This window comes from Pinus tabuliformis, chromosome 1_2, assembly GCF_031772625.1.
Source record: "Pinus tabuliformis cultivar Carrire ecotype Pingquan chromosome 1_2, CPIR1, whole genome shotgun sequence".
Classification (NCBI taxonomy): Eukaryota; Viridiplantae; Streptophyta; class Pinopsida; order Pinales; family Pinaceae; genus Pinus; species Pinus tabuliformis.
This window is the reverse complement of record NC_142298.1, coordinates 1,220,168,869-1,220,193,041: the sequence shown is the minus strand read 5'-3', so window position 1 is coordinate 1,220,193,041 and position 24,173 is coordinate 1,220,168,869. Positions and strand designations below refer to the sequence as shown.

At 35.1% G+C, this 24,173-nt stretch overlaps 1 long non-coding RNA gene across 5 annotated transcripts; it reads right to left on the bottom strand.

The window, feature by feature from the left end:
* LOC149210657 (uncharacterized) lies at positions 1–24,173 on the bottom strand. 5 transcript variants are annotated; one of them, XR_016252292.1, is made up of 5 exons: positions 23,805–24,173; positions 23,601–23,712; positions 767–1,033; positions 593–660; positions 1–378 (listed from the first exon to the last, which is right to left on the bottom strand). It is a non-coding gene; the product is annotated as an uncharacterized LOC149210657 (long non-coding RNA). The 5 variants fall into 5 exon arrangements; XR_016252293.1 differs by having other exon boundaries at positions 1–274; XR_016252295.1 differs by lacking the exon at positions 767–1,033.

Below are 24,173 nucleotides of genomic sequence, written 5' to 3'. Positions count from 1 at the left end.
GGAACTAATAAGGAGTTATGGTTTTCTCCAAATAAATAACATTAACCATAACAAAACATTAAAGACTACAGGCTAGCCTTATAATAAGAGGATATGTTTTTCTCCAAATAAATAACATTAACAATAACAAAAAATTAAGGACTACAGGTTAGCCGTAGCGGGAGTTCAAGTACTCTATTCCAAAAACTTAAGGAGCTCCCACCTCAAAAACAAAAACAAATACAGTTTAAATTCAGAGAAACCCTAGTATTGAGGAAATAAAGGCAAATGGAACCTGGAAAAGAGGAAAAGAATATGAATAAGTCTTCGTTGTAAAAGTATCAAAAGCTCCCAGCAGTATGACCTAAAAACAAATGGAAGAGTAAGAAGAGACCTAACCTGCATCCAGTCACAACAAAAGAATGATAACTATACGACGGGATGAGTGAAAACAAAGTAATCAAAGGAAATTAACTGAGTTAAGGGATTGTGAATACCTTATGTATAATTTCAACAAATCTTGCTGATGCCATGCTAGAAATATAAGTATAACCATTAACAACCGCATGACAAATTTCATAATAATAAGGAAAACTCGGAAGCAAGATGTTACCTGAACGAATAGTCAATTCAAACTCCACATTTGAACACGTGGAAAACAACTCCTGACATGGCCGCTAACTGTAAGTTAGAAAAAATTAGAACTAGAATTATATATTTTGAATGAAAATTCAACAGCATTATAACACCTGTAAGTTAAAATCACCTATGAAGGCCATGGGTATACCTAAGTTTCTTGCGTCGATGACTGAATGCAAAAAAGAGAACTCCATTAGGGTTAGTTGGAAGCTGCTGAACCCAAATGACAAACCACAAAATGATAATGCGCAGTGGTGAGGCGGTCGGGGGAAGTTACCCTTAACCGTCCTGCTGAAGCAATGATGTCCAGATGAGACCTTGAAGGGTTCAATGGTGGATTTGAGGACGAGTATCTCAGTCGGCCAGATGTGTATTCAATAAGGTGGATGCCAGTTGGAGGTTCGATAGTGTTCTACTATAGTCGCAATATTATATCATTAGTACATGCACAAGCAGCATGTGAATAAGATTTGTTAATGAACACTAAAACAAAATTTATGCCAATGCATAACGAGAATGATATAAAACCCAAAGTACCATATGTATATCTGACCAAGGCGTATACCATAAGATTAAGGTTTGAAGAGCAATAGTATTTATAATGATAAGGATATCTACAATATGAATATGCACACAAACAAATAATATAAAAATTATACCTTGATTTCTTCGAATTATATAACAAGAATTATGGTATAAAAAATGACAATATCTTTGTTTTTTTTCCAATAACCGTGTTAATATAATAAAAAAAAATTATTGGGGATGTTATAGTTGAGAGATCAAATCTATTGAGGTGTAAATTTTTTTGGAGTGACAAGATATTTAATCCCTTTTGGGACTTGGTAGATTTAGAGTTCAGATGGATCCTCTTGAGGTGCAAACCTTTTTGGAGTTACAAGATATTTAATCCCTCTTGGGACTTGGTAGATCTAGAGTCAAGATGGATTTAGCCTGGTATAATATTAATTTTATTTTTAGATATATAAAAATATTTTCATTTTTCAATTTATTAAATCCTCCATTTAATCTCTATGGAATATCCACAGTGTATTTTTGGTTGTAGTAAGGGTAGATGGTTTACATATATACGACAAATATAATATTTTTTTTTAGATTTAAATAAATTTTCTATAAAATAAATTAGTATAAATATTTATAAAATGAGTAATCTTTAAGTGTGGCCTTTTCAAAAGTTTTCTAGTTTATTTTTCAATCTAATTTGTCTAGAATTTTGCAATGATTCATTGAAATCACAAGTTTGACAGGTGAACTCTTCACAATTGAAGTGCCCCAAGGGTTTTTGAGGCTCTTGAATCCATATATGGAGTAAAAAAAAACCAGTTTAAACAACACAAATCAAGATATTGTCATAAATTTTTCGTCGGATTTTCGCTAGAAATCCGCAGGAAGCTCCAAAATGTTGCACTTAAAGGCTACTCCTGAAATAAAATATTCTAATTGTGAAATGAGTTATGGTTTTTGCGCATGTGGTACTGATAAGCCATGATATTGGCCTATGGTATTGTGACAAATCCTATCTACAAGTTAATATTATCCATGGTACAGTGGTGAATGTCTACGATCAATAATCTTGTTATATTGTAAGTTATTTGTAAGTATTAACATTTTATGTGAATATTAATTAAGGTTATATAAGGTTATAAAATAATTATTATCCCATTGTCCATTATTAGTTTAGCATTGACCAACGCAACTTATAATATTTGACTTTTGAGATATAAATATTTATTTTTCAATATTATTAAAACATTTGATTCAACTACAACTTGAAGGTTTTATTGTAGAATTTGCATAATATAATTCCATGTCATAACTACATTACATATTTTATGCCATAATTTATTGATATGGTTTCAATATTCCTTAATTATTTTTAGATATTTATGTAGATATTTTTTAATCTAAAAAATAAAATCTTTAAACATAGCTCATATTCATGTTACCATTAATTACTTCAAATCTTAATTTAAGCAATTTTTTTACATAAAAGTTGTTTACATACCATCTTTTTACATTATGCCTAATGCCTACACAATCCCCATACTTGGTTGTAGAATGTGTATTAGCCCAAAAAAGTAAACTCATTTTTTATCTTATTAAAAATTTTCCTTAAGGTTTGTGGAATATCAAGATAATATTTTTACTACTTGTGTGGATAAAGGGTTTAGATATATCTCAAAAGTGATTATAATCTTCTTCTTTTTTTTCCTTTTACGTTTAATTCAAAAAAATTATAAAAATAAATTGAAATGAAATATTTATAAAATACTTTGATTGTGAAATGAGTTATGGTTTTTGGGCGTCATTTTGTTAAGCCATGGTATTGGCCCATGATATTGTAATAAAGCCTATTTACTAGTTAATACCGTTCATAGTAAAGTGGGGGTAAATATCCATGGCTAAGAATCTTATTGAGCCCATAGACTCTATTGACACCTAATCATCAGGATTGGGTGAATGTAATTAATGTAAATAAATAATAAAGAATATGAACAGTGATCGGGAGATGAAGTGAACAGTCTCTCCCTCATGTATATAATAAATACCAACCTGAAAGAATAAAATGAATTGAATTCATGCAGTTACTACCTGGCTGGTATCAGAGCAAGCTCCATTTTTGGCATCTCCTTCTAGTGTTGTAACTCCCTTCTACCATTTTCTTGGAGTCTGTCCTCTGCCCCCTCCACAGTCGCTGCCCATTAAATGCTGCCACTATTTAAACACTGCATTATTTGTGTCCTCTGCACTTTGCGTGCTTTGACTCTTTCACCTTCGCAACAGGAGTAGAAGGAGTTTTGGGTGTTAGAAGAATTTTCCTTTGAGGGGACAAGTCATGGTTCTTAGAGTCCTTTGACAAAGCGAGAAGCGGCCAATCTGCTCCTCCCCCTGGCTTGCCCTTATCACCATAATCCATAACCAGAACCCTCTTTCGCCTTATAGCGTACAAGAAGAAGAGGCCCTTGTATTAATCCGGGCATCTCGACTAACACAGATTCAAGCTAGTGAAGGCAAATGGATTTGACCTCATCGCTCTGAGCCTTAAATGATGGCCTGAATTAAGAACAACATGAAACTGATGGCATTGGTGGGTTTCGATTCGTTTTGCTGTTGCTACATTTGCTCTCCCCTCGCTGCATGTCGACGCAAAATTTGAAGCAAAACGGTGAGCGTGGACCTCATTGTAATATACGTGAGCATGAACTTTATTGACTGTGATATACGCTCTACAGTTCCAGCCTCCATGATTGAAGTTTTTGGGACATTCATCTTCATATTTTTGAGATTTTGTGGTTATAAATTTTGGCAAACTACTCTGTGTGATGAAATGAATTTAGACACTACTCTGTCATCTCTATATCATATCTACTCTTGAAAAGCTCATCCTTTTTTATGTAATCAAAACGTATTTATGCCTATATGGTCTAGCACAAACCATACGCTCGATATTGAACGCTGATACCTGCGAGTTTTTGAGTACTCTCTGCATTGGGTTTTACCCTGTCGTTGGAGTTGATCCTCGATACGTTTCAAATGAGTATTGACTGGAATATTGACATAAAAGATATGCTTGCTGGCTAATTTTATGTGAGAATAGCTGAGAGGGAAGCTGAACGCAGAAGCTCAAAGCTAAATGTGGAAGTTTGGTAAAAAAAATAAAAATTATTTGTTATCGTCTACATGGTGCAACTAGGATACTGGGGACGTTGTTGGTATTTACGCTATAAAATTTTGTGTATTTACCATGACATTTGCGTTTTGACATATTTGAATTTGTTGTCCAGTCATATTAGAATTATATTTTTTCCCATTAGGAGTAAAATTTTGTAGCAAAAGTTTTTGTTACAGAATGCATTCAATCATATCCATTGTGGGAATAGTTCTCACTGGCAAGGAGAACTATCCTGAGTGGTCCTGGATGATAAAACACACCCTCATTTTCAATGAGTTGTGGAAATGAGTGTGCATTGCATACAGAGACAAACTGCCAGAACAACCTACCTCAGACAAAGAGCTTGCCATTTGGGAAAATAAGAACAACAAAGCCTAGGCATTAATTGTAGCATCTGTAAGCGAAGAGGTGAGTTGCCATATTACGCCATTTTCAACTACTTTTGAAGCCTTACAAAAGTTGAAAGAACTCTATGACTCACATTCTGCACTTGAAGTTGTTCAACTCATGATTAAACTCTTCACTCTTGAATTGCAAAATAATGATCCTCTTGCTCTTGCATCCGATGTAAAGTCTATAATGCATGATATCCAAGCCAGTAAGATTGATTTGGATATTCCTCTTATTGCTTTTCTCAAGGAACTTTTTCCTACTTACTCCAATTATCTTGAGTCATGCCAAGAAAATGGAAATCTTAAAGATATTACCTTTGACTCTCTTGTAAAAAAAATTTGTTGAAAGAGAGAAAGCTTTTGGAAAGAAGACAACCCCTAAATTTTCTGAAGAGGATGTGTGCCTTGCTCATAAAGAAAAGCATCCGGCTCAAGATTCTTTCAGAGAAAGAGGTGGTCGAAGAGGAAGAGGAAGATATTTCAGAGGCAGGGAGGGCAGACACTCTCAAGGAGAAAAGGCAGATTTGCACTACATACGCTGTAAAAGAAATGGATCATATGATGCCTCTACATGCAAGTTACCTTGGGACAAAATTGAGCAGCAAATAAATCAATCCAAAGGTAGAACTAATGATATAGACAAAGGTAAAGCACCTGAATCTGTTCATTATGTTGTGGCACAATGTAATATTGGAGTAAATGAAGATTTATTTAATGCTTCATTTGCTTCTTGGAAAAATGATTGTTTCTTGATTCAGGAGAAACTTGCCACATGACTCATAGAAAATATTTTTTTGAAGAATTTACTGACAATGTTGATGGAGCAGTATACTTTGCAGACCAATCAAAAATCAAGCCATCAGGGCTTGGCACAATCAGGCTTAAATTGCCTGGTCTTCCAGACTTTCTTCTGCATCATGTTCTATATCTCTCACAGCTGAAGAGAAACTTGTTGTCCTTGGTCCACATCCGCCAGCAAGGTCACTCCATTCATATGTTTGATGGCAAGCTTGAGGTGAGAAAATCATCTTACCACTCACTTGTCATGAGGGGAATAGAAGAAGAAAGGCTTCTCAAGCTGCAAGGTACCTCTGCTCGTGCACAAAATTTCTCATACAATTATCATTATGAAGAAGGTACACTTCCATCAAGTTTATTATGGCATGCTAGATTTGGACATTTGAACTATGATAGCCTCCGCTTGTTGAAGAAAAATGGTGTTGCTGGTTTGCCTACAATTCCTAGGAAATTTAAGCAATGTGATGCTTGCATTCTAGGAAAGCATAGCAAACAGTCTTTTCATGATTCACATTCAAGAGCACATAGAAAACTTGAACTCATTCATTTAGATTTATGTGGTCCAATGCCTATTCCTTCTGCAAATGGAAATAAATATATGATGACATTTATTGATGACTACACCAGAATGTGTTGGGTTTATTTATTGAAGAACAAATCTGATGCTTTTCAAACATTCAATGACTTTCATAAATGGATTGAAAATGATGCACAATCTCATATTGAGTCTATTTACACTGATAATGGAAAAGAATACACATCAAATGAATTTGCAAACTATCTTCGCCAACATGGGATCACACATCAAACAACTGTACCTTATGATCCCCAACAGAATGGTGTAGCTGAAAGAATGAATAGGAAAATATTAAATATGGTATGCTCCATGCTCTTCTTCAAAAATGTAAAAATTATGTTTTGGGTTGATGTTGTTCTATGTGCTGCATATATAAAGAATAGATGTCCATTTAATGCTATTAGAAACAAGACTCCATATGAAATGTGGTTTGGGCACGTTCCTTCAGTAAATCATCTTCGGGTCTTTGGTTCCACTTGGTATGCCCTAATACCAAAGGTACATAGAAACAAACTTAGTGCAAGAAGTCGTAAGTGTATCTTCTTGGGGTATTCAAACACCTCCAAAGCATAGCATCTCTATGATGAAGTCAATAAAAAGTTTGTTGTATCTAGAGATGTAATTTTTCTTGAATCATCCAAAACTGAAAATGTTGTTGAGCGGCAACTTGATCGCTTGGATAGATTCACAAATGCAAAATCATTTCAAGAATTTGATAATCAGATTCCACATCTTGAAGGGGGGATTCCTATACTAGATCAACATGTGGAATCTTCTTCTGAAGAACTCTCTCCCCTGCATGAAACTCCAACAATGGGTGATGCTTTAAGTGATGTGATTGATAGAATTGGGAGACTCAATCTTGATTTAGTCCCAATTCAATCAATGGAGCAGCCTGGACCATCTGAGAAAGGTCCCCCAAAGTGGCTCATAAAGATACTTGATAGTGTTCGTCCTAATGAAGTAGGAAAAACAGGAACTAGAAATTCAAACTGGCAAAATGGAGGTGATGTAGATGACTCTAATTCACTTGTTGATATGGATGTTTCTTATGATTGTGAATTGAACTTGTCTACAGATTTTGAACCAACTTCCTTCAAAGAAGCCGCTTCTCATGATGAATGGAAAGAAGCGATGCAAAGGGAGTATGATGCCCTCATCAAGAATGGCACTTGGAAGCTGGTTGATCCTCCATTAGGAACCAAACCAATTGGATGCAAGAGGGTCTACAAGAACAAGTAGAAAGTTGATGGCTCACTTAAGAAGCACAAAGCCAGGCTTGTGGCAAAAGGTTTTGCACGGAAGGAAGGGGTGGATTATGAGGAGACTTTTGCCCCCACAGTAAAATGGGCTACCATCTAGACACTCTTTGCCCTAGCAGCTCAGAACAGTTGGAAAGTCCATCAAATGGATGTAAAAACTGCTTTCTTGAATGGAGATCTAAAAGAGAATGTTTTTATGTCCCAACGTGAAGGATTTGCAGTGAAAGGACATGAACATAAAGTATGCAAACTTGTGAAATCCTTGTATGGCCTCAAACAAGCACCACGAGCCTGGTATCAAAAACTAACTGAGCATCTTCAGAAACTCATTTTCAAACATTATGATCTTGATGATGCAACTTTATTTCTCAAGAAAGTTGGCAAAATAGTTGTATATCTTGTGGTATATGTAGATGATCTTTTGATGACATGGAACAATAAAAGCTACATTGCATCCATAAAAGAAGGAATTGGGGAAAGTTTTGAAATGACTGATTGGGGCTATGTTCATACTATCTTGGTATTGAAGTAACTCAACATCCAAAGTCCATATTTCTTTCTCAAAAGAAGTACACTAGAGATCTGTTAAATAGGTTTGCATGACAGAATGCAATCCTCTTACTACTCCAATGGAACAAAACTTAAAGCTCACATCTATTGAAGGAAAAGAATTTGAGGATGCAACAAAGTATAGAAAGCTTGTAGGAAGCCTCAACTACCTAACTATTACCAAACCAGACATTTCGTTTGCTATTGGAATCCTCTCCAGGTTTATGCAAAAGCCTTGTGAGGGACATTAGTTTGCTGCAAAAAGAGTTCTAAGGTACTTGAAGGGAACTCAAGACTTTGGAATCAAGTATACACGGGTGGACGACTTTAGCTTGATTGGATACTCTGATTCAGACTTTGATGGAGAGAAAGAAACTGGGGTATCTTCAGGATATGCTATGAGTCTTGGATCAGGAGTTGTCTCCTGGAGATCACGCAAACAATCAGTTCCAGTAGATTCCGCAACAGAAGCAGAATACGTGGCAGCAGCTGAGGCAACAAAAGAAATTGTGTGGCTGAGGAAAATTTTTGAATATTTGCAGGTAAAACAAATACAATCAACTCCACTCCTGATTGACAATACCTCTGCAATAAAGTTGGCCAAGAACCCAAAGTTCCATGATCGAACGTAGCACTTCAATACTAAATATCATCTGATTCAACATCATGTTGAGGCCAAAACAATCCATCTTCATCATTGTTCCACTAATGAGCAAATTGCAGACATCTTCACTAAAGCGCTTGGAAGAGAAAAGCTTGAATGATTCAGAATGATGCTTGGACTCACCAACATCCCTTCAAATTAAGGGGGGGAATGTTGACACCTAATCATCATGATTGGGTGAATGTAATTAATGTAAATAAATAATAAAGAATATGAAAAGTCATCGGGAGATGAAGTGAACAGTCTCTCCCTCATGTATATAATAAAGACCAACCTGAAGAAATAAAATGAATTGAATTCGTGGAGTTAGTACTTGACTTGACAGACTCATTCTACATCCTAGTGTGAAGGCGAATAAAGTATTTTCTAAATAGAAAAGCAATGTGAGCTATAATAATAATAATAATAATAAAATGCTATGCATGTTTAATTAGTTGTCCATATGACTTAATAAAAATGCATGTAAACTAATTAGAAGTAAAAAAATATATATAATATGTATAAATTTTATATTTAACAAAAACATTTTAGTACATAATATCAACTTCATATATATCTATATAGGAGTAGTTTAACTTATAGACGAAATTGTCTTATTCACAAAAACCTCTGGGCCACTCGAATTATACACATTAAACAATTCAAACTCAAGTTTTCAAAAAATTATGAAGAATTTTGATTAAAATTAACCAGAAAAAAAAAAATGTAAAAAGGCTATTTCTTTTTCTTCTATAAGTTAGACTCCTATCTATAATATATAGAAAAAAATGTTTAAATAAAATAAAATTTTCAAAAATTAGATGTAATCTAAGCTACTAGGATTTTGACATAACTTTTTAAAAAGAACCTTAAGAAAATTTGCAAAATATATCTCATTTAAAAAGTTAATAGAAATATCTAATACTCTAAAAATATATATATATATATATATATATATTTTAGAAGTAAATTTATAATAAAACTTTCTACCCATTCACTATTTTGACTTAGCATTTAGAAAAACCCAGCGTAGATCCATCTTAGATATAGATCTAACATGAGCGAAGAGAGATCCAATTTTTTCATACTCATAAATTATGAACAGACATTATTTAAATGTTTTATATAGTTATTTATTTTTTTATAAACTTCTCACCTTCTCACCTAAATTATATAAACACCTGAATTAAATTTATATAGGGTATTAAAAGACATTTAAATTTTCGCCATCCATAATTTTGAATTAGTAAAGAGAAATATTGTGCTGGTCAGATATGCTAACGAGAAAAAACTATGTTATAAAAGAAAAGCGTCTACTAGTGTTCTGCTGGTATGAAATCTATATTATATTTATAAAAAAATATAAGAATCAACCATACATTCATTTTCCGATCCATTACCAACCCGGTGCTCTTAACGGTTACTAAATCAAATGATGACGTCATGACGCTTTTTGCCAAACGGCATGTGTGATCACACCATACTTGTGCTCCACTAGCACCACTTGCCCGTAGTATTCACCTATCTCTTGAGAACCAATACTTCTACATCCCTGTGGCGGCGGAATTTCTGTCCAACTCCGTCGGCAATATTGAAGGCTACAATGAGATTCGAAGCATTGGGAGGGATAGACAGCCAGTGCACTTTCCAGGAGGCTGAATAGCCTAGGGGACCATCACGGAAACTTCAGATACTTGTTTTGACCATCCAGGTTCAGTTATATAACCCAACATCCAAACATATGTTGTTGGGGACATAGGAAAGGTATCTTCGGTATCTTCATTAATTCTGATAGGTTGGAAGCTATTTCTATTCTAAACTAGAAATAAATTATAAAAGATCATTAACGCAAAAGTAAACTTTATTTGCCTTCATTTAAAAAATATATATTTTTTAAATGTCCCTGATCTCATCAATTGATAATATTATTTTTTATTATAAATTTAATTATAAGTGAATTTTAGACCTATTAAGAGGGATAAAATATTTTTTCACTTTAAAAGAAGTTTAATATGTTTTTCATTTAAAAAGAAGTTTGAGTATGAAGAGATTTAATTAATCTTGACGTTTGATAGATCTGGAGTTAAGAGGATCTAGGTTGGTTTAATCTCCTCTTTTAAATAAGCTACATTTCACATAAATACTACCCGTCAAGCTACATTCCATATAAATACTAAATAAGCTACATTTCACATAAATACTATTGATCCGTGTCATAGGCCATTTTTATTTTTATTATTATTATTTTTATAAGATTATTTTTATTTCGTTATTTTTTTTACACCAAGTTAGAATGTTTACATTACATCAATTTATTTATTTATTTTTCATTTGACATGGTCAAAATGTGAAACATTATATTACAACATCTCTACCACATTAAAAAGTTAAAAAATACAAATCAATTTTAAAATGAAAATTACAACACAATCCAAATCATGTCTAGATTAAATTTACATTAATGGTTTTTACTTAAAACAAAAAACAAATAACTTGTTTCCATAAGAAAAACATTAATAATTATAATAATAATATTAAATTAATAAATAAGAATTTGACCTGGGTCCTAAGGTCAAAATTAGCTGTTAGTCAATTTAGCCCTTGGAGACTCTGCTCGGACTATTTATCATGCTAAGCTGGATCTGCTTCTTCAACTTGTCCTGACGATGAACCACACTAGTTGGTTCAAAACACGTCGACAGATGTCTCTCTTTATGTGATTTACGCCGAAGCTCTACTTATAAATATTATGGATCACAGAAGCCTCAATTCAACAATTGTTTCTCTTTATTACATGAAAATAATAATAATAATAAATATTTGTTTTTGTTTTTGGGTATGTTGTTTAATTAGCTTGTAATAAGGAATCAAATCTGTTCAAGTGTAAACATCTTTTACAATGAAAAATGATTTGATCTCTCTCAACACTTGGTAAATCCAAAGTTATGATATATATATATATATATATATATATATATATATATATATATCTTACAAAAGAATACTATTAGAAAAAAAACTAAAAACACAAAAAATTGACTATTTTACCTAGATTTTATTTTAATTATAAATTAATTAGTTTATTTCCTAATTTAATTTAATCTTTTATTTTTATGTTATTTGATCACATAATAGAACATTGCAAGATAACTTTACTTTTGGTAAAGTTACTTGGAAAAATATGCTAAATGAGAGTTTCACACACCATATAGTCATGGGATAGTTATTCTCTCTAAAGATAAAATCATAGGAATAGGGAGCCAAGAGGGTGAGAGGAAAATTTCTTGAGGCAACCTGAGATGATGTATATAAACTAAATATCCATTTATGTTGTTTTCAAGTAGCTTTGATTTCCTTAGGTACATTAGAATAAATATATTTGTGCATTCAAAATAGTTGTTAGCTTGATTAGTGGACCTCATGGTTGTGATGATTATAGATATCTCAATCTATTTTTGAAACCAATAATGGTTGAAAGACTAAATCTGGATGAGTCTCTTATCCCAAACAATGTTAATTCTAATTGGGACCTCATTCCATAGAGAACCCCATAATTATTGCTAGGTCATTTTCCCCTATCAACAAATCCCAAAACTCCAATCCCCTTTGAAAAGTTTCTCCCTCAATGATTTACCATGATGGTTTACAACCCTAAACTAAGGACCCATGTATGATTGTTGACCATGATGTTGAAGTAGCTAGAGAAATTTATATTTAGTGTACAAATCTTAGACTTAATGTTGGATTAGACCAAGAAGATCAACAATCAACACAAATCCCATGTCCTTTAAGTACTTATGTGAAATCATAATTGAAGGCCATGAGCTCAACCCATGGCTAATTACTCTCCTCCAAATTCTAAGCAAGTTAATGGGTATCAAAATGAATTTACTTTCCATATATAAAATTTCATCCACATAGATCCAAAAGGATAGGTGTGGACCTAAAAGGAGCACTCCCACAAGGAAAAGGATCAATTGGCACAAGGATTTATTTGAGTTATGATAAGAAGAAGGATGAATAGGTGTTTGATATCCTATCTTAATTCATGTATTTTCTCCCAATAGGGGGCTGGGATATGGGACCAACGAGGGCTTGGATGTAACATACCCAACCCCTCAAATACACGTACATGAATGGGGTAAATATATATTGTTTCTCACTGTAATCTAGTTAGGCTTCTCGGTTCATCATCAAAGCCTCATGACTAGAGCTTCCACTTTGTGTGCTTATATATATATATATATATATATATATATATATATATATATATATATATATATATATATATATATATATATATATGTGGCCTCACATTTTCCTAGGTTTGTAAACAATGGAGATATGGATGCCCTCACTGATCCGGTTTCCATGGAAGAACTCGAAAACACCATAAAGTGGTTTCAAAAGGAAAAGAGTCCTGGCCCAGATGGATGGACCATCGAGTTCTATCTGGCTTTCTTTGACATCATTGGTGAAGACATCCTGAAGGTCGTGGAGGAGAGTAGAACCTCGGGACAGCTCTACCATGCCATAAATTCCACTTTCATTGCACTCATCCCTAAATCGGACTCCCCTTCATCTTTTGCCAACTTTCGACCCATTTCACTGTGCAATGTCCTCTATAAAATTATCTCCAAAATCATTGCCAACCGGATCAGGCCCATCTTGTCAAAGCATATTGCTCCACAGTAGTTTGCTTTCCTGGAAAACAGACAGATTCATGAAGCCATTGGCTCTGCACAGGAAGCCATACACTCCATATGGACCAAGCATCTCAAAAGCATTCTCCTCAAAATCGACCTCTCCAAGGCTTTTGATCGAGTCAGCTGGCTCTATATCAAGATGATTCTTATTCATCTGGGGTTCCCTCATCAGCTCATCACTTGGATTATGGCTTGCATCACTTCCCCCACCTATAGTATTCTGATTAACGGAGCTGCATCTCACTTCTTCCACTCGGAGAGAGGACTTCGACAGGGTTGCCCTCTATCCCCTCTGCTTTTCCTTCTGGTAATGGAAGCTCTCAGCCGCCTCATCATCTCAGCTAAAAGGGAAGGAATCATCAGGGGACTCAAAATTACAGAGGAGTGCTATCTTACTCATCTACTGTTTGTAGACGATGTCCTTATACTCCTTGATGGCAGTATCCAGGATACATCAACTTTCAACAGAATCTTAAAACTGTTTGCTCATGCCACCGGGATGGAGGTAAACAGGGAAAAGTCTACCATCACATTGATGGGTACCACTGTTAATGAATCCTTCTCAACTAGACAAGCTTTTCCATATTCCACTCAGCCCTTGGATCGGGGTCTTAAATATCTTGGCTACTGGCTAAAACCCACTAACCAAAAAATAGCAGATTGGGTTTGGTTGGTCTCCAAAGTGGAAAAGAGAATATCATGCTGGTGCTATAGATATCTCTCCAGAGCAGGAAGACTAACACTGATCAAATTAGTCTTAGAAGCAACACCGGTTTTTTGGATGGCACTCGCTTGGATCCCCCGGAATATCCTTGCAAAGATCCAGAGACTCTGCAACAGATATTTGTGGGCAGGTAATGAAGAGAAACGCACTTTCGCATGGATTGGTTGGAGCAAGATAGCACTGCCCAAGAAATGGGGTGGCTGGGGCTTGAATGATCTAGCATCATTTGCTAGTGCTCTGGCAGCCAAAATGGGCTGGGCTCTACTGACTAAGCATAGCCTATGGACAGACATCACCTTCCATAAGTACATCTGGCCCCTCAACTCTATCGAATGGGCTAGGCTACCCAACTGGAACAAAACTGGCATCTCCTCTATTTGGAAAGCCCTTCTGCACTCTCTTCCTCTCATTAGGAACAATATTGTTTGGCGTATAAGGAACGGAAGCAGAGCCCGAATAGGTATAGATCCCTGGAGTGGTTGTGGGGGGAGACATCGGCTTCCACAAGATCTGGTTGAATTTCTCACTTCACAAGGTATCAGGGTGATTGCGCAGATAGCAGACCAAGAGGGATCCGATATATTCCACCAGGCTTGGAAGACTGCCATCCAGCTAAATCTCCCGCAATGATGGCACATAATCTGGCTAGAATACTGTGCTGCACTCACTGAATCTCATATCAGAATTGTGGAGGGACCAGACGAGCTCATTTGGCAACAGGCAGAAAGTGGGATATATACTCCAAAAGAGGGTTACAAACAAATCATCATACAGAGGAAACCAGAGGTATTAGATAGATGGTGGCAACAAATCTGGAAGTTATCAGCGTCGCCCAGATCAAAACTATTTACATGGTGCGTCCTCCGGAATAGATTACCCACAGGAGAAAACCTCAAGCGTCGGGCTATATATGGGCCAACGAGATGTGTGCTGTGTAAATCCGATATCGAATCTACAGAACATCTTTTCATGCGCTGCAACACTGTACAGCAAGTTTGGAAAAACATTAAACCATTCGTACAATACTCAGGGGAATGGAATGGAACAGATCTTATCAATACCTGGGTAGAATGGGGCAACATAAACAAGGGCACGAAGGCCGTGAACTTACCCATCATTGTTAACTGGTCCATCTGGAGGACCAGGAACAAAATGATCTTCGAAGATCGGGCGGTACACTGGCCACTCATAGAAGCTGGCATTATCACTGCATACAATGAACTTCCAGATCCGCCGCCCCCAAAACATCGCAGACAAATCCCTCCACCAAATATCATACAAGACACCCCTTGGGCATTTTTTGATGGTGCAGCAAATGCACAAAGCTGCGGGGGGGGGCATCATCCTTCACAAATCCGTGAACCATTATTACCACATCAAAGCGGGCCTGGGCGCCGGAACAAATAACTTTGCTGAGCTCATATCCCTTCGTCATCTGCTGCACTTTGCATTAAGTCACCATTGCACCAGCATCAACATATTTGGAGATTCTCAGATAGTCATAAATTGGATCAATAGAATATCTACATGTCACTTGCACACACTAAATGTCATACTTGATGAAGTCTTTCAGTTCAAAGAAGCTTTTAACCAAATCCATGTATCTCATATCTACAGGGAACATAACCAGGATGCTGACAAACTTTCCAAGGAGGCCGCGTTGATGGAGAATGGATTATGGGAAATCACAGAGTTTTTGGATCAGCAGGAACGGAAATTTTATCACCGCCCATATATAGACCCGACTTATCCTACAGCGGGTCTACATGCGACATAAATAAACTCGCAGTTTTTGACAGCAGTTATTATAAATGACAGTATATTATGTATAATCTTTTTGTATAGACTGAAGGATGCCAAAAATGGCATCAAAATCTTACACAGCATACAGAGAATTGTAACAGAAAAACAAACAGCATAGATATGCTATTTTGAGAAAATGTACAGACAAACAGTGAACCAAGGCATATGCTTTAAAGCATCTACATATGTAATCTTTCATATTTAATGAAATATTACGGATTTTTCCAGTGGAAAAAAATAAATAAATAAATAAAAATAAATATCTATATCTATATATATATATATATATATATATATATATATATATATATATATATGTCTTCCGAATTCCAATAGTCACTGCTTAATCCCACATAAAACATTAGCTCTCCTTATGCATCATGGGTTGGTCCTACTAGACATGTCACCCCGCTTTCCCTCTCACGGTGATTCCTAACCATGTTCCTTGTTATCCACCGGGATCTCCCTTCTAGGCTTACGAGGATGGTGGGATTAGATACCCTTCTTCCTATTAGCCTCATCAGCGTGACTGCTAACTGCGGCTGGAAGTTGCCCATGTCACCCCGACCTTGCCCTCTCAACACTTTTGTTGCTGCACTTATTATTACTTCTAAGGTTAATCTATCAAGATAACCTGTCATGAGGGGCCATCTCCTTACCAATGGTTGTCGACCTCAATGCAGACCCTACCACACTCCCATCTTACATCAACACACTTCTCCCATTGGGGCCTCACTTCTGGGTTGAGTTGGTCCTAGGTCTACCCTTCATTAATGGAAATGCAATAGGATTACATGCCTTAGCACAACAACCATCATATGTCATCCGAAATCTTCCGTCTTAGCATTGCAATTAAACTCCGCTCTTTAATTAGCCGAGCATGCCCCTCTAGAACATGTGAAGGTTATGGGTCACCTCGTTATAATCTGTCACTTACATTTGGCTCACATGGTTGCACACCACGTAAACATGACACTTTCATCCTGATGTTTTCCTCCGTTGCCCTCCTTTATATGTATAGGTGGGGAGCACTTAATGGACATGGCAATAAGGCATCCTATTTACCAATAGCTTGTTGGCGGGCTCAATCCCACTAGCTGAATGATTCCATCTTCTTCAACACAGGGGGTCCAAATGTTCCTTACCTCACCCCAAGTGCATACACAATGATTTAACCCCTTTCCAAGAAGTCCAAAATCCATTTTATCAGTAAGAAATAATCAGAGGTCTTCACACACGACTTCCATTGATGTTGCTGCAAGATTGGTCTACTCTAAAGATTTCAAAGGCTCGATAGTCTATTATCTCAACCCAAAACCTCCAAGAGACCCACGTTGTTATAGGACTCTAGATATTCAGCCTCCAGGAACCTAAGATATTATAGGGCTCCAAAGAATCTATCTCAACCCACATCCTCCAGTGACCTAAGTTGTTACAGGGCTCCAGGGATTCTATCTCAACTCACAACCTCCAGGGAACCCAAGCTATTATAGGGCCTGAAACACTAGCAGCTCAACCCACAACCTTTAGGGAACCAAAGAACAAATCCCCTTCTCTCCACTTCAGTTATACTTTTCCTCTTAGCTAAATGTTGGACGAAGAGTTGCTCTCCTACCTCCTGTTGAATGTTCTCCTTTGGATGCTCCAATGGGTGCTTTGTCGAACCCCCTCCAGCATCAATTCCCATCCCCTTTTACTTCCTGTTTTTTTTTCCTTGCATCAACCTTTTTCTTGGCTCATATTTATTCTTTCATCCTTGTTGCTTGCAATGTGCACTTTCTGTTAGATCTCTTGTTCTCTTTTCTTGTTACTATTTTCAAGCAACATGGGCTTTGTACCTTTATTTGTAACCAATTTACTTTAGGAGATAGTTTCCTTAAGAATGTGCACCAATGAGTCTACCATCGAGTGTTTTAATGGTTGTTTAGAACAACTCATATTTTTATGAAAGAATGTTGGAGACACGATTGTCGTTACACCAAAACCCGCAGGTATTAGTAAACAGACACATCGGTAGATTTAAGCACATGCCACGAAACACATGGGGAGCATTGACCTTCTACACCACCATTAATGAGGAGTCAACAATCTCCCCCCAACGCGAGCCCGGTGTGTTTCGAACTCGAGACCTCTGGCTCTGATACCACTTGTTGGAGTCACGATTTCCATTACACCAAAACCCGCAGGTATTAGTAAACAAACACATCGCTAGATATGCCACGAAACACACGGGAGTGTTGACCTTCTACACCGCTATTAACAGGGAGCCAACAATTTCCCCCCCAATGCTAGCCCAGTGTGTTTTGAACTCGAGACCTCTGGCTCCGATACCACTTGTTGGAGACACGATTGCCGTTACACCAAAACCTGCAGGTATTAGTAAATATACACATCACTAGATTTAAGCACATGCCACGAAACACACGAGGAGCATTGACCTTCTACACCGCCATTAATAGGGAGCCAACAAAGAAACCTATTAATATCCCAAGCAAACAGCGTCCTCTTCAACTCTAGAATTCATGTCCTTAGAATCATTCCCCTCTCAAATTTCATTTTTGTAAAAATATTTACAATGTATTTTATGAAAGAACCATGGTTAATGTTATCACATTGGACCTGGGACCAACCCATTAGCCAAAAAGTATCAAAAATAATTTTTTATCTGGGTTATGAGTATGTAATGAACGTATAGGACTCTCTTCGTCAAATGTAATCTAAGTTATTAAGATTTTCAGATAACATTTATAAAAAATTTTAATAAAATTTGAAAAATAAATCCAATTTGAAAAGTTAGTAGGATTGACAATGAAAAAAAACAAATAGACAATGCAAATTTTTAGTCCATAGTTTTGAATTGGTCATGAGAAGATATTGTGCTGGTCATATGAGAAGATATTGTAACTAATTCCGATAGGAGAAGACCCACACCTTTGACCATCGAGTTCCACTTATACAACCCTCCATCCAACAATGTGTCGTTGGCCACGTAGGAAAGGTATCTTCATTAATTATGATATTTTGGATGTTATCTCTAATCTAAACTAAATATGAATTATAAAAAATAATTAAGGTAAAACTAAATTTTATTTGTGTTGAATGGAGTAATTTTTTATTTCAATGTACCAAATTGTTGTTTTGGGAATAGATCTTATGGATAGACAATACTATATAAATTTTATTATGAATTTTGTTTTAATTTATATCAAATATTATTGTATTAAGAATAATATAGTGTTGATGGGAGCTTTTGGAACATGTGTTAATTGAATCCAATATTTACATTGTTTCGAAAGCTCACATTTAATTAACACAGTGTTCCAGAAGCTCCTATCAACAATGGATTGTGAAAATTAATAATAAGATATTTTATGAGATAAGTTTAGAATAGATTGTCTTGGATAATTTTATTTTAAAAAATAAAAGTTAAATAATTATTTGTAATAAAAAATAAAAATTATTTTTATAATAAAAATTATAAAACAATACAAATTCTTTTAGAATTCTAACCTTTATATTCTATTTGATTTATTATTAATTTTAATTGTTTCTTCTTTTATAATTTTGATCTTTATATTCTATTTGATTTATTATTAATTTTAATTATTCCTTATTGACTTTGAATGAATTATTTTTCAATTTAAAATTGGTTTTTTTTTAGTATTTTTTAATTTTATTACTATTGCTTAAAAATTTATTATTATTATTTAAAAAAACATATTAATTATTTATTGGACTTTTTAATTAAAATGCTCAATTTATTATTAATTCTTATTTAAAGTCTAAATTTTTAATTTAATATTAATTTTCAAAACACCATTATAGGTTATGGATAATAATCTGGGATGTAATATGTTGCTAGGAAGGCCATGGATTCATAGAGCAAAGGCAATACCATAGACAAGTCAAAAGAGATTATGAAGAGATTAAAAAAGTCTATTTAAAAAAAAATTATTCTTATACTATTATTTTTAATTTTCAACTATTTCTTATTCTTACTTTAATTCGTATTCTTGGTTTTTTGGTAGATAAGCACCCACGGGGATTTGAAACTAATGAATTATTGCAAGGAGTGCCTTAACAATGCACCCATTCACCGTCAATCCAAAACCCCATGGGCAATTCATATTCTTGTTTCATTCTTTAATTTAATTACTATTATTCTAATTCGTTATTTTCCTTATTTTTTATTTTCTACTATTATATATTATTTCTTATTTTCTACTATTATATGATGATGATGGTTAATGTCCACTGAGACAAAACTTTGGTCTATCAGTCCCCTAAAGAAACAAATTATTTAGTTTGATTTAAGATTTTATTCCTATGCTCAAAAATCTTGGAGAGAAGCCTCTCGAGCTCACTGTAATTTTGACATCGTAAAAGGCTAGGAAGGTCAGTATTACAACAAAGATTTTGAAACTGAGATCTAATGTGGTTGTAAGTGGGGCACTCCATGAGGAAGTGATTTTCATCCTCGAATGTGGTTGTACGTGGGGCACTCTAAGAGGAATGTGGTTGTACGTGGGGTGCTCCATGAGGAAGTGATTTTCATCCTCGAATGTGGTTGTACGTGGGGCACTCTAAGAGGAAGTGATTTTCATCCTCGATGTTTGTATTCTCACAGAGATGGCAGAACCTTTAGAACCTTTCCATCCATGGTGTTTTAGGAACTCCCTAATGATCTGTTTCACTATGGAGCTCATGAGAGTTCGTTCTAATCTTGGCTATGTTAATTTTCTTCTTTGAGCTAGTTAAAACAGAGAGATACTTTTGATCTTCTAGGGTGGGGTTGATGACCTCCTTATAATATCTTAATTTTCTTTTAGCTGCTAAATCTTTCTCACACCATATTTTTTCTTTGAACTTAGAAGTAATAATATTTTTGATGTTATTAATGTTTTGCAATGCAACATTCTCTGGACGAAAAGAGTGTTTTTCACCTGCATTCACCAAAATCTGGCAATACAATTTATTCTCAATTTGTAGATTTGGTCAATTATAAATTAATTAACTTATGTTTTATTAAACACCCATTTTCTTATCAATTCATTTGAATATTTTTTATGGATTTGATCTTGACCTAAGGGATATGTATTTCCTATTATCCAATAAATAGGCTAATACTTGGGGCATATAATAGATGGCGATGGGGTGTATTGTTAACTCACGAGTGATATGAAGTTCAGTGGTATCCACTTCACCGAGCACCAATGTCGTGTCTCCCCTTGTCCCACAAATAAGAAGGTCTCCTATACCAATGTGGTGTCTTGCTTAGTCATGACCTTAAAATTGGATAATAATAATAATAATTTCTTATTATCCAATAAATAAGCTAATACTTTTTTCCTATTATCCAATAAATAGATTATTCAACACTCAACTTACTCACATCAATTCTATGGCCTCTGATGATTGATGGTAGATGGAGTAACCATCCAAAAGGTGATTGAAAATCCATTACACAGTTCTCTTCCACAAATATTTAACAAAAAAAATATGGTTTTCTTTATTACCTGAAAATAATAATAATAAAAGTATTTGTTTTTTTATTTTGAGATTTTTTCTTAATTAGTTTGTAATAAGAATAGTCTAGAGTCCCATCTTAACTACAAATCTATCACACTCAGAAAATAATTAAATCTCTTGAGGCGCAAATATCTTTAACAGTAAAAAAAGGTTTTGATCTCTTTCAAGAGTTGTAGATACAAAGTTAAGATTGGTCTAGACTATATATATATATATATAGAGAGAGAGCCTTAAAAAAACATCTGAGAGTAAATGGACTATTTTATTTCAATTTTATTTTAATTATTAATTAGTTTCTTAATTTTCTATTTTAATTTAACTTTTTATTTTTAAATAATTTGACCAATTCAAAATGTTTGAATAAAATCATATACCAATAACATAACATAACATTTCATCTTCCATAACATTTCATCTTCCATAATAGACTCAAAGTAACTTTTAACACAAAAATAAATCACAAAGTAGTGAGGTCCAACCTAGTATTAGGGTGACGTTATCACATAGTCGTAGATACTTTTGTAATATCCCTTGCTCCCTCCCTGCTAGTACAAGTAGAAATTTATTTACTAGCCCAGGTAAAAGTTTATTTACTACATGAATTTTTGTTCGGAACATTTGAATTTATTTACTATAATACTTTCTATTTACTATAATACTTTCTATTTACTATAAGACTTTCTACCCTCGTGGGACAAGTGGAAAATATTTATATATGATTAATAACCATCAGTTATTTAAGTGTAAAACGTATTAAATGAATTACGGATTTTTATGAGGTAGTTATCTACATAAAAGGAAACTGTAAAAGGGACAGAACTCTTGAGTATGGGAGGAAAAAAGAAAGAAGAAAAAGGTTTTTTTCGGAAAATCTTGGAGTTGAACAGTGGGTGAGATTTCTGTGAAAACTATGTCGGTAGTGATCGAATAGTTGAAAAATGCTAATTGAATGGTTGACTGGATTGGGGTGAGATGCAGTAGAAACTGATGTATTGGACGGGAGGAAAACAATAACTTTTCTGCTAAATAACTTTGACATTCATATAAGTGATTTATTCTTTCACACTAGGCTAAGTTATGCATGTACCTGATTAGTTCTGAAAACTGTGTATATCATTAGTCTAAGTAAGTTGTTACAGGTGCAGTAAGTTAAATCAAGAAATGTATATAACGCTGAGATATATCTGTACACACTTAATTTTTATTGAACCCTGTATCATACATTGGTAATTGTTACAGGTGCAAAAAGGTAAATGATGTCACTAGTGATGGACATTAACATGTGATTCAGGCAAAATGATATCACTAGTGTTGCACGTTAACATGTGATTGTGTAGGAATCGATATGAGAGAAGAGCAGTTATATTCACCATCAAAACATATAAGTTGCATAAGAAGGCTCCTATGGCAATAGTAGAGCAACTAAATCACAAAAGATCATAAGTAACTGAGGAAAAAACAATGAAAACGAAAACGCTATAGACAGTAAAAGTATTAACCATTCCTCCAGTCACTCAATGTAAAGAAGAATCACATTTACAGTTCAAGGTTAGGCCGGCCTCAGCCCAGCCAGAAGAAGGCAGCCCTGAACAAGTCCCCATACTCCTCGAACCCATTTAATCTTCTACAATGTGTAGTAGTTCCTTAAAGTAATGAAAATTTATTTACAGCAAGGGTGAAAAACTTATAATGCAAACTGAGTCAAAATCATTCTTTAAACAGGAGACAATTCAACATTTGATTAAACGTCTTCCAAAAATTAACCCATAGAAATATTGACACTACTGTGATGTCCTGCTACATATCATTATGAGCAACAACAATAACAATCTTGTCGAGAGTGTCTAGCTATGAAAGCTATGACTAGCTATGAAACACGAGAGCACAAGCAAACCAAACAAGAGAAGAACCAGAACTTGAGGGTTTAAATCCTTTTACTTCGAACTCAGCATAAAATACATGCATTATAATCCCATCATTACAAAATTATAGAGTAATTTGTCTCAAGTGCCAGTGGTAAACAAACACGCAGGAAACCCTCTATGACCCACTATCAAAGTTCATTTTAGAAGTCTAAACTGTAGATGACCGAAGCCTGGTAACCAAAGGACATTTCCACAAGAAAACTAAAAACCGAACTAATCACGATAAACGATAAGACCATATGGGTTGTTGGGTGCAACCATTAAAATTTTCAATTGGCCGAGAATGGAGGCCTGCATAGACAATCGAGAGCAAACAGATAAACGGATTGGAGGGATGATACTCCTCTTCTGAGAAAACGAGAAGTTGAATGATAACTCACCAGATTTTAGGAGAACTCCTAACCCTCGAGGAAGCCGAGACCGTAGACCGGAACGTAGCCACCATGGGAGCATATTGAGGAAGGACTCGAACCTGAGTAACCAGGGAACAACCTGCAAGCACCCCAGAATCAAACCCTTTGTTTAGAGAAAAATAACAATAAATTTACGCAGCAACCATTAGAATCATCGGTATTATTACTGACCTGCAAATTGAAGTGTAGCCATGAATTGGTGTGTTGCTGCTAAGCCAAACCGTAGCTGTGAAGAAGAGTGAGTTACAGAGAGGTCGTCACGGTGAGGAAGAGGAAAACAAATATCCCAGGCTTCGCGGGCAACAAAACCCTTAACCCTCTACCCAAATCCCCACGTAGCTTGAACCCCATAAAGCGTTGATCTATTTCCAGATGTCCCAATTCAAGGACAGTGGCCAACAGCCGGGCGTAATGCTAGTGGAATATGGAGGATCAACTCGGAAACAAATCCTTTAAGAAAGTACAGATGGAAAACACAAGGGTAAGGAGTATCTGGATGTAGATATGCTACAATGTCGACAGTGCAGTCATCAATTAAAT